Source organism: Balearica regulorum, chromosome 10, assembly GCF_011004875.1.
Source record: "Balearica regulorum gibbericeps isolate bBalReg1 chromosome 10, bBalReg1.pri, whole genome shotgun sequence".
Lineage (NCBI taxonomy): Eukaryota > Metazoa > Chordata > Aves > Gruiformes > Gruidae > Balearica > Balearica regulorum.
The window spans coordinates 19126021-19138984 of NC_046193.1; positions in this window are offsets into that span (position 1 = coordinate 19126021).

Sequence of the window (12964 nt, forward strand, 5' to 3'; positions counted from 1 at the left end):
GCTGCCACTGAGTTTAACTAAGAGGCTAAGGAGCTCATCAGCACTCAGAAAATGTAGCTATCCCTTCCATTCACTGCAAGCCTTCTGTACCAAATAGCATTAAAAAGTGCAACACAAAGGTGTGTTGTGTTTTACCTGTGGCTATGCCTTTAGTGTCTGAGCCAAATTCAGCAAAATAATCAAACTTTGCTGCGTGCCAGATCTATAAATTGAGAATCCCTTTGTAATTTTTTTCCTTGGATATCCGTCTGGGGGCCACTGCAACTTTCTGTTGAAGTCTTGCAATCCAGTCTGAAGTGTCATCCTCAGTGTCAAGTTTAAAGCCTCTGAAATACTTTATTTACAAGTCTTTATTTTCATCCAGCAGTCTTCCAATCCTGGGCAGATTAATTTGCACTGTGAGTTCCAATCTTATTATTTTAATAACTTTTTGTTAACCTCTAAGCAAGTAGAATGTTAGTCCTAGAGCAATGCTAAAGTTTCTTTAATAAAACTTGCATCAGGGTGAAAGTTGCTTTGTTTGAGCTTTTGTTAAAAATCCAGAGCTTAAGTCAGGTTCAGTGAGGTTCACGGACCTTTTAGCAAATGTGGGCTGAGTGTCAAGTGATGTCAGGCCAAGTATGAACAAATATGGACTGATTTCTAATTTTGAGTGGAAATCAAGTGAAACCGAGAGAAATGTGGTAGAGTAACTAAGTCACCATTTGCTTTTCTAGGGCATTCTTAATCCAAAGCTAATAGGAATTCAAGGTACTGGATTCCCATGACAGGGGTGATAACTTCTATGGGTAAGGGTCTTTGTAAGGACTGAAGAAATTGCAGAAATCAAATCTGATAATTGGCAAAATTACAAGAAATGCTGCAGCCACCTTTACATATTGAATCATATGAAAACAGTTGCTTTCTTTAAACAGCAGCTGTAGTCACCTGGAGTACTACTGGTGAGGGAGACAAGCACGAGCAATAATTCACATCCAGTTAGCAGATAGCCTCCAGTGGGGAAGCTCAGACAAGGATTACATAAAAGAGATTTAGACTTCCAGTGATCGTCCGTTCCTGGTCTATTTATTTACATAAATTTGTCGAAGCAGAATTAAAAGCTGCAGTTAAGATCCAGAAGTCCATATCTGTGATTGAGCTAGATGTGTTATTTGAAAATACGTACCTATCAAATTGCAATATCACTTTATTTTTTTCCTGCAGGCAAACTAAAGAATAAATCACCTCCCATGCAAATCCACTCATCTGGTTTTTGTTGGGGTTTTTTCTTTTTTTCTTTTCTTTTTTTTTTGCTATTTTGTTTCATTTTGTTTTATCATTCAGTGACTGAAATCTGATCTCAAAAAATGTAGGCAAATGTACAGAAGACTTATTTTTCCCTTGGCATGCTGTTTAAAAACTTATAAATTAACTCCCCCTCTTTTAAATCATTCTTCTTGAGGTGTTCCAGCCAGGCATTCTCACTGGCTGCCACATCCTAAATTCTTTTGGATTTGTTGTTGGCCTGAAATTATTGCACAATGTGAGCTCATCATCTAGGAAATGGATATTAAAAATATCCATGACTTCAAATGTGATTTGTATACCCAGTGGCCTTTGAGTAAACAGCAGCATCACTGACTCAGGGACCCAATTTGGCTCGATGACATATACTAAGTGGCAAAAGTAGCACCATTTTAGGGAAGAAGAGAACTTGAAGATTATTTTGTTTGTATATTATTGACTGGGAGGGAGATCTGGCCTCCTAAGCAAGTGTATAAAAAGATTTAGGAAACAGAGGCCAGAAAAATAAATCACTGTTGAAATAAAATTTTAAAAGTTTCCTGCCCCTGAACTCCTCAAGAAAGGTCTCGTTTTTCCTTCCTCTCATATTTTGAGTGTTACAGAGAACTGTGAGCCATGAAGTGCTTTCTCGGTGATGGATTTTGCTGATGCTATAGCTCGAGTTCTGCCACCCAGGAGTTTTTGTTTACTGAGTGTGCTCACCAGTTCTGGTGGTGGTTGTGGTTGTCGTGCTCACCAGTTGTGGCTGTTGTTTGAGTAACCGTTTAAACTGTTTACAAAGATTTCTCAAATTAGAGCATGTCCTGACTGGTCTAAAATACTGAAATGCAAGCCATTAGTTGAGATTGACAATAAAGTCTGATTAATAGTTTGATTTTTAAAACAATTACATAAAAATATTGTTTGAAATCATTCATTTTAAACAGTTGACACTTTAATGCATAAATATAATTACCGACTCTTTAAGAAGGGCCTAATTTTTGCCTTGATATATATGCTAGCAATTGTGTATTTGAAATAGAATCATAAAATGTAAAACTTTTATATTTAATCACTAGTGTCAAAAATTATTAGGTAATAACCACTGCAGGAGAGAATGTGGTAAAAGATACAAAGGCCCATATTTAAAACATAATTTTTCTAATACTTACTATGATTTTAAGATGTCATGTCGTCATATGAAGGTGAACGGGTCAGATGCAAAATTGACTTTTTCTTTTTTTTAATGTTAAGTGATCAATTTACACTCATAGAGGGGTTAAGCTTACTGGAAGCTGAAGTCCTCTTTGACCACAGTCTAGGTACATCACCGACTGCTGGGACAACAGCAGCTTACTAGCCTGCTTTTGGAAAGTGCCATAGGTGAAGCATCCTAATCCAACGCGGTGCTTCTGTACAGTGAAGACATGAAACAGGGAGCTGTAGGAAGTTCTAAAAAGAAATCTGTCATCTCACAAAATGCTGTGTAATTAGCTCACACCTTGTTTTCCACGAGGAACCAGGATTTTTCCCTTCAGTTACTTAACATCTTTCTGCAGTACCAACCTAAGTGCTTTCATGATAGAAGGAAAGGAACTTTCACAGCTCTATTGGAGGCTATAAAAGTGTAAGGTGAAGGAGAATCACATCTAGCGTGTGCTTTTACTGTGTTTAAGACCCTCTTTAGTCAGTAGAGATGGCTATGATCCTCGTACTTTGCTGTTTGTCTTGGCCATCTTACTATGAAAACCGTATCTGCTATTTCCAGCCTGTCTGTGACCATCAAAAGAGCTGCAGCTTCTAAGTCACAGCCACACACAAATAACACCGAACCACTTGCAGAGCAGAAGTCTAATGTATTAGCATTAGTCTTTGTGGCAGTAATTTCTTTACCATTGGGACAGTGCTCAAGAGTTTACCAGCCTTGCAGAAAGGAGTGCCTGCCCTGGACGCCCCGCAAAAGTGCTGTGCAGTTAGATCTCCCTGCTTTCCTAACGGAGCTCGCAGGATCGGGCCCAGCCAAGGCAGACTAGGAGAGAGCGGTAATGCCTGTGTGGCAGATAATGGGCCAGGCATTTCTGCTATTACCCCTGTAGTGCCTTTGAGTGACCAGTTTTAAGTGGAGAATCTGGGTTTGTAGAGTACTTTAGTGTCATTTTTACTCTCCAATTTTTACTCTGGCTTTGCAGGGCTTTGCTCAAATAAAAACTGCTTTTGAACTGCTCTCCGCTTTGGCTGCCTTTACAGGAGGGAGAAAGGGGACAGGCGTCACCGGTGTCCTGCATTTCAAGTGGCCGATGGGCCTCACAACCTTGTAGCTCTTCAGCATCTACTGGAGTATCCAGGTGATGATCTGTGCTTCCAAAGGTGCTCAGTCTCCTGTGGCTAGAAAGGGGATGGAAACCAGGTGTGGAGGAGGAAATCCCTTTCTTAAGCCTCCAGGTACTCCTGGACTGCTGTCAGACTGGAAATAGGATTTTTGCTTCCTGTAATAAGTGCCATCCAGAAGTGCAGAGGAAATTAAAATAAATTCACAGACAAAATTAATATTTAGATTGAGACACCAAGCATTATTGGTTTTTATCTAGAAGGCAGATGATGCTACATAGCAAACCAGGTGATTTTTTAAATGGTGTGTGTTATCATTTAATATAAGTTACTGAGAGTAATTTGAAAAGAAAGTAGACAAAGTGAAAGAGGTAGTTCAAGACAATGTTTAGTTCAGTGAGGAGGACAGACACCAAGATGTCTGATTAAAGAAAAACATTTCTTTCTTAGTCCCAGAAGTGCCACAGAAAAGCTGTTCCTGATAACACTTAGATGTTTTGCTGCAGTTCACGGCAGGAGCATCCCAGGTAGGCATGCTCTGGTTGTCCTGTTCAGGCACACTCCCCAACATCTCTCCTCTCCTGCAACAAGATACCAGTCTAGAAAGACCTTTGCTACCACCTCATATGGCCTTTCTCATGTTCTTACTTAAGAAACGGCTGGGTTTGCCAGTTTAAAATTCTTTAATTTAAATTTTATTTTACTATTAAACTATTTTTAGTAAAATTATTTTGTTACTAATTTTTAAATTATTGAACTTAATTTTAAATTTAAAATTATTCTGAGTACCCTTTAATGTCAGCTGCTTAGATGTCGCTTGCCAGGAGCCACGGATAGAAGCAATCACCAAAATTTTGGTCTTGAGATAGTGTCAATGAGACAGTGCGCAGAGCACCATGGGGTGTTTAGTGCTCTGGTCCAGAGATGCTCTAGTGACTTCTCCAGACCAGCTGAGGATCACTGGAGATGACAGTTATTTCCATTCTCATGCAGAGTTTTGTAGCAGCCAAACTACAAACCCATGTTTTTTGCCTTATTTCCTGTCGAGAACTATGCGAACACACCTCGGCTCTGTTTGCTCTATAGGGGAAATACTTTCAAATTCACTGCTCATTGGTATTAACGTTTACCAATGGTTTAGCAGATGAGAGTAGCAGATGTATTGCCAGCAGATACTTTGCAGCTCTCAAAGGTGATGTTCTGCTTGTAACAAAATTGTCTCTCAGCCCATACTGGAAGCATCTCCACCCTTACCTTTGCAATCTAGATGAGTCAGCTGAATTGAGTCTGAACGGATCTACTCAAAATCAAAGAGGACATGTTAGTACTCTTCCTTTTCATCACCAGACTTATCTTCCCCACTTAGAGTAGGTTATTAGTTCAGGGAGATCTATGAAGTTTGGAAAGCAGCCAACATAATGCCATTTTTAAATACGGCACCTAGGAGCACCAGGAAAATCAGTTTAACTTTGTGTCCAGTATCTTATCTGCACTGACCATCTGAAAATAATTATCTGTGTGTATATATATGTGAAAACATGTATATATGGGGGAAACAGTTCTAGTAATCACACTAAATATATCTAGAGTCTGTTAAACTCCTCGCTCACACATTGGGATGTGTGGGGGGCTGTTTGTTTGTTTGTGGTTTGCGCTTGTTTTTCCTTGTGTATTGTTACTAGAGCAGATGGGCTTATCTTTCCAGAAGGGCTTTTAGCAAAGTCCTTTATCAGATCACCCTTCTGCGTGCAGCACAAAACCAGCTTCTTTGTCTTCATAGCGGGGATGTACGGGAAAATCTCCCTCCCGGTTTCACATGTGTCCTTGCTGCGTTTTTGTTTGATGCTATTGCCTTCATCGTGATTGGTGCGACAAGAGTTTACAGCAGAGAGGAGTCAGCAAAGCACTCTGATGATAAAATCTTCTGGTTTGTTGACGCTATGGCCAGTTCTTTGTAATTCATGAGTTTGTTCACAGTGGGTGATTTTAGCCTGTATATTGACAGGAATTTTTAATCTCTGTAGTATCTCTGGGATGATGCAAGCAGAAGGCGGCTGTTTATGTCTTTCACAAGCATCCTTCATCCCTACTGTGTCGGCTTTAGATGTGTGTTTAATATAAGGGTAGTTATCTCTTGCTGATCTCTACTTGGCAATGGCCACAGAAAATAAATCTATGTTGATTTTATTAGATCTGTCAACAGTCCTTGATGTTATTGACAATGAAGTTTTGTTGACTTGCCTGCAGAGCCTTGTGGAAATGGAAGGAGACCTTCCTCAAGTTTAATGTTTTCTTAGCATCCCATGAAGTGCATCCAAACTAATATTCTCAGCAACAGGTTGGTTTATAGTGAAGTGGCCAGACCTGATTATTTTAGGAAAAGTAATAGAGTTTGATGGGTCCATACCGCAGAGTTAAAAAAGGGAGGGGTGATACAAAGAAAGGAGGAGGAGTCTTTAGCATGATTGAAAGCCCCCAATTTCATGGTATTCTCTGAACTAGACTGTACAGCACCTTGACTTAGAGGTTTGTGAACCTCCTGCTTGTTCTGTAGCAGCATTGTGCCAGATAAAGAGGAAGCAGTTTTACGCTTTGACAATAATCTTTGTTAATACATTTTCCAGCAAGGGAAAAAAATAATCCTAATTAAGAAGTTACTTTATGCCTTACAAAATGGAAGGGCAAAAGGTTACTTGTTCCAGGGAAAGAACAAGGGAGTAGATCTGAGAGCTGACAGTGGGATTGGCTTGGATCCACCGCTCTTTAAGCTTAGTTTTTGCAAGCTCTCTGCCAGTTTGGAGCACAATGGACCTCTTTCCGTACCTAATGGCATGCTGGATGTCAGCCCTGGCCTCAAGAAATCTCAACTGCACAAACAGAAAGTAGGTGTGTTTCTGTGCAACAAAAACAACATCTTTCTCAACAGCAATGATTTTCATGCCCTTCTGAAGACAGCTTATTTGTAATCCATTCATGTCCATATGTAAAATAGTCGCACTGAAAACACAAAGATAAAGCAAGCTGTAATAGCGTATAAACACGTGCAATAGAGATGGATTTCAGAGTTATATCTGTATTTATGTCTGGAATATTCACACCTTGATCTAATCCTCTTCTTCTTAAAGGGGAATTTTTCAAAAGTTCTTAAGGATCCGGCATTGGAGCTACATCTTGAAAAGGGCACATCTTTCTCTCTCACACCTCAAACAAGGTGGCCTGATGTTTCAAAAGCTGCTCAGAATTCAAACGCTTCCTTCGGGTGCCTAAGTGGAAGAGCATCTCTTTTGAAACTTTGGCCACTTGTGGAGGTGTTTAAATGGGAAGACTTGGTGCTAAGTAGGGCGTGTAAAAAGTTTTCTCTTGAAATATTTCCTTAGGGAAAATTGGGGTTTTGACTACTGAAATGTTATTTCACAAAGAGCATGATTTCTGTGATAATAACGGGTTTTAATAAAAGAAAAATGACCACTTGAAGAACAAAGATGATTTTTGTTATAAACTAAAATTTAAAGCATTTTCAATTTAAAAGTTAGCATTTGCCCTTTGGAAGTTTCATTGAATTTTTGTTTTTTAACAGCATTTTTCCTCAAAGAGGAGGCTGGGCAAGAAGAACAATTCTTTCCAGCTCTAACATAAAATTTTAAGGTGAAACAAGTGGCGAGATTCAAACAAACAGAAGAAAAATGAACCTATCTTAAAACACATCCCCGGAAACAGCTGAAGATCTACATTCATTCTTTTTTGTCACTAAAACCTGAAAAGTTTTCAGACAGCTATCAGAAAGCAATGGGGTACGTGTGCAGAAATCTGTAACTGAAGGTAGATTAAGAATTGGAGCATAAACTTCACTTACCTCTTGAGTAGACTTTGAGCTCCAAGGCCCTTAAAGGTTAACAATAAAATCTCAAATTGAATCCTCATTTTCAATATGAGACAATTTAAGTTATAAAACAATGAAGTGACATGAGCCTAGCGAGGCCAACGAGGACACTTAAACCGGGGTTGTCAGAATGCCCATGCTTTATCACCCATGAAAGGATGTAACTCTCCATGACATTAAGGATGCAGGGTTTGATGGAGTGTCACAGTTAGTTGACACCAGAATCATCCAAAATCGTAGACTCCCTGTCACATCCTGCCACTGCAGAATAGAAACTAATGATTGCGCTGCTACACCATCGCAGGCATGCTGGGGTGCTCGTAGCTAGTAAATTATTACGTAGCAGTAAGAGTTGCCAACAGAAGTAGACTTCTAGAGCTAATAGCTAGGAAAAAAATGGGAACGGTATATGCGGGCTGTTTTGCTCCAATAGAGTAGGCTGCTGTTCTGAGTGTCTGATGGGACAAGTGGTTTGAGGAAGATATAAAGTCATGCTGGGCCATCGCATGAATCAGAAATCTATACTTTTCTGTAGATGCTTTGTGAAAGGGATTTTTATATAAGAAAACATGAATATTCACTTTTGGTCATGGAAAATGTTTTTCCAAAGACTGATAGATTCAAACCACCATGGCTTAGCTTTTTAAACAAATATATATATATGTATAAAATAGCAGAACGCCCCATTTCAAAAAAGAAATTTGCAGAAAAAAAAATGGAAAATACTGTTTACAAAATGTTATTCTGAATCTTTCATAGACTCCACAGGTCTGTAAATAACAGAAATTTTAAATGTCTTTTGGGCCCAGATGCAATAGGCATTAAAATCTGATGGATTTTAGAATGATAGCTTTTTACAATTTTCTCCAAAGGAGCAATATCAAAAATCAATGTGTAAGAAATACAGAGGGCAGATGCACCATATTCTCAAGCAAATGATCTTTCTGAGCAGATTCCCGCCCAGGATGCAGCTGAGCACAGAAATGTAAGAAGTCTTATGGGTACAAATTGACGGTATTTAAGCATAACAAGCTATCCAATTACACAGAGGAAAAACTGACTGATTTGAGATCATCGCTGACCACAACCTGGCCGGGTGGTGGCATCCTGCTGTGATAAAGGTGGTTGCTGAGTTGCAGTGTTCAAACAGACCTATCACCCGTGAGACGTGGGAAGCAATCCCTTCCCTCAACACTGCCGCAGACCCCGGCTGGAACACTTTTTCCTGGGTCAGGTTCCTTATTTCAAGAAAAGATGTCGCTTGTTTGGAGAGGAGGCTGAATACAAAGTCTAGAAATCCCGACCTAGCAGGACAGATTGGATGAACGAGGTTGTTTAGACTAAATAATAAGCACTTGAGAGGGGACATGAAAGTAATTACAGAAGAAACAGCGTCAGGGAAGACAGAAACAATCTGTGCATAACAGAAAGGACATGACATAATGGGCTTAAATTACAGCGAAGAATTCCGGTTAGACATCAGGAAACTTTCATAACAATCAGGATAATAAAGCACTAAGGTAGACTGCCTGCGGAGGTTGTGGGATCTCCACCATTGGAGGCCTTCCAGAGCGGGGCAGACAGACTTCTGAAAGGAAAGATAGGAGGATAATTGATCCCGCCTTGGGGCAGAGGGATGCACCGGGTGACCTCCCGAGAACCCGTGACTCTCTTGGTTTGAACTGCGAATGCCCTTCATCCCCATCCTTCTTAAAATGTGTTTCTTGGTCTTATGTCTCTGTTTTCTGCTGGTTCATCTCTCTCAAATCTATTTGTGATTTTCTTTTAGAGGCTTGGCCTTATCCACTTTCATCTGAAAACAGAAATTTAACTACTACCTCTATGCTGATGATTCACAGGTCTATCCATCTTCCCACTTCAGACCTAGCTAACACTTTTCAAAATAAAAGCTCGGCCTGTTTTCCTGACGTATCATTGCAGATGTTTTGCTCTCCACCAAGTTCAGCACAGCTACAAAAATCTTATTATAATCAATTCCCTCTGCCCCTTGCTTTTCCTTTGATCACATTGACTAACGCTGTGAGCCTGCTGGTAACTCAGGTCTAGAACCTGGAAGTCATTTTACCTGGGACCTCACCTGGCTCCCTATTCCAGACTATATTTGTATTTTATGGGGGAGAGGGAATGTTGGCCCTGCAAAATGAATCAAAAATATGATTGCTTATCATCTTCATCATATTTTCTAGCCTTGGCGAATACAGGCTTTCTCACCTACCCATTTTCAATACCACCGTAAGCTGCATTGCTGTCTTAGCTGCTGCTTTGACCCTGCCAGACCAGGCAACTGCAGCTTGCAGAGCAAGTGCCAGGCTTTGCAGGTAGCACACTGTACCCAAACACGTGTTCCTGTCTTGTTACACCACTAACAATTTGTTGTTCAGCGGTGAAAACACACTGAATAATGAAAGATGCCTGGAGAAAGGAACACGGCGCATACGTGTACCTGCAGCGTGTTGTTTCTGTTTGTGTACACAACCCTGATGAGTGACGAGGGAGTGTCAGGCTTGCCTGGTGGATAAGCATCGGTTCCTCTGCCAAATGAAACTCTGTGGCGGCAGAAACAGTGTCCGCATTTGCTTTCCAGAAGGTAAATACACCCACTGAATTCCCGCCGTGCGGCCCCACAGCGTGGCAAACACCTCTGCGCTGCCGGGTGCGATGCAAAGGGGGCATACAGGACTCCAAGCCTCAGGACCCATCTTGGTGCTAAATCAAACTGACCTTGATTGGAAATCAGAGGGATGCTAAGGGGGTGTCCAGGTACATCCACGTACCTGATCGGAGATGTACTTGGAATGTAAGCATTTTAGGACAAAGACTGGTTTTGCTTTTTGTCTGTGTTTGTGCAGGTGCCTAGTGCAGCTCCATGACTAAGCCCCCTGACAAGCCCACAGTGCACGAAAATAAAATAAGTAAAAGCTGCTTTCCAGTGCAAAAAAATAATGGAGAAAACCTTCCTGCCTTCCTCCTGAAAATGTGCTGTGGTGCGGGGAGACACAGCTGTTTCTTCGGACTTAGCTGTGACCGTGAGCTTTGGTCGCTCTCTGGCGAGAGCTGGTACTAACGAAGGAAGCGTAAGGCGATTGTGTTTAGACCAGGGACTGTCCTAACCAACTGCTTGTGGAGCGGCTGTGAACTAGAGGGGATGAAACCCGCACATGGTCTAATCAGGGGAGTAATGAGGTCTGGGACTGGGAAACCAAGGAGGGACAGTGGGCAAACAAAGCGGGGCTGTGCCACGAGCCTCTGAAGTCTTTAAGTAGCTTCGTTATGTCAGCAACAAACAAGGGAAGAGCTTTGCAAGAATTTAGATTCCAAATGCCATTATAATTAGCATTATTTCAAGATTAAAGAAACCACCACTTCCGTGTAACAAATTATCTCCAATTTAAAAGCAAAAATAATGTATTTTTTGTTCATAAAAAATGCTCAAGCGGAAGCATTCTCACATTAATTATTTCAGTCTATTCGGAAAGCATATCCCTGCTTGCTTTTTATTATGCCTTCCAGCTCCTTCTTTGAAAAATATGTTAAGAAGCTGCAAGCTATTTTCCAAAAAAAATGAAAAATAAATAATCTTTGAAGCAATTAGAGCTGAACGACAGAATGTATAAATATTTTTTTTTACTTATTCTCCCCCTAGATTCAAATCCTCCATTTTCTGCCACCTCCCATCTTGGCAGCTACAATTCAAGCATCTTTGCTTGAACTTTGGAGGCAGGCAAGTGTTTCTCTTTCCTCCCCTAGAGTTGAATCAAATCGTATTCTGTAGATTTGACTGGCAAGAGCTTTTACAAGTGAGCTGAGGGTTACTCCTGGAGGCTAAATGCATTATTTCTATAATGCATTTGTCTTCACTCTCCTAGGAGTCTAAATACTTCTGAACCTTTCCTTACAATTGTAATAATTAGTGGGCATGTTACAAAAAAAAACTTTGCTTACATACGAAAAAATCACAAAATTGAATAATAGGAACTATGGTCGGTAGTGTGGAATTATCTGGAATGTATTTTATTGTAAGAACAAAGAGCACTTTGAATGTCATGTAAATATCATTATAGAGCTGCTTTTTATTTTAATGAAGGCTTTGCGCTGGTTCAGCATTGGGCACAACCGCTCAGCACTAGCGCAACTTTAAGTCAACCCATGCTGCGGTGAGGCCGGCAGCTCCGTGTGATTTTCAAAAGCACCTTCCGCCTCAGAAAGTTGAATTGTTGAATTTAAAATGTAATTAAGGAACATTCATCTATTTTCATTGCCACAATCAAATCAATATGTAGCCCAATTACACAAGAACAGTGAACTGTACAGCGCTATCAGCTACACTAATAAAAGGTACCTGTTTTCAATTCTCTGTAATATACTTTAGCCTTTTCTTTCCTTGCTTTTTGCCATAGGAACAGGAGAAAGCATCTAAACAGTTTCCTATTTCTCTGGCGCCAGCTGGAAGTAGTCACGAGTTGCAGGGAGATAATATATTAATAAAAAACTAGCCAGGAGACAAAAAAAAGCTTACACAGCAGTTTTCATAGGTAAGATGATTAAAAGTGTTATGTACGATATTGGGGCGTGGGCCACATCCTCATTTGTTTGCTTTCCCAAGAGAGGTGTGCAGGGATCCTTCCTGGAGATGGTACGGAGGATATTCTCCGTGGGGTAGGAGAGTTTGGGATCAGTGGAGTGTTTTTGTTATCTAGGAAATATTTGAGGTCTTTCTGAGTGCGAAGGCATCTGGGGTAGTGAAAGTGGCACCTGCCTGCATGCCAGTGAGAGCAGAATAAGGTGACCGTGTGCAGGAGGGTAAGACTGACCCCAGAATAATGTCACCATGCAGTGTTTGCTGATGCCGGGGGCAGTTACCCACCCCAGCTGATGTGTGTGAGTTGCTGAGATAGCCAATGATCTTTTAATGGGATTCTTGCAAGTCGGAAAAGCTCAGGATCATCAGTGAGAATTGCAGACGCTGGGCAGTAAATCACAGATATGGGCAGAGGGGACCACCATGACCACCCACTGTCACCTCCTGTGCAACCTGGGCCCAAAAAGGCCAGAGACAGGACCAAATCTTTTAGGGAAGTTTCAGCTTTGAAATCACAGTTTAAAAACTTGCAGTGACAGAGGGTCCACTGCAACCCGAGAGAAGGCTGGTGAGGGGTCTGGCTGCCCGGGAGCTTTCCAGCTGCTTGTTTTCAGAGCATCTGTCTAATTCCTACAGACTGTGATAAAGCTGCTCTGTGATCCCCTCAGAGTTAGGCTAAACGAGTTTTTCCATGATACAGCATCTTTTTCAGTTTCTTTAATATTTCCTATGATTTTCTACTACAATTGCCTAATTTTTCAATGTACTTTTCAAAGTGTGGATCCAGAACTCAACGCACTGTTGTCACAGAGGTAACAGCAGGCTGAAATACAGAAGTGTGCCTGCTAAGTATATTCCTATTTAAGCATCTTAGGATGAGTTTGTTCTTTCGT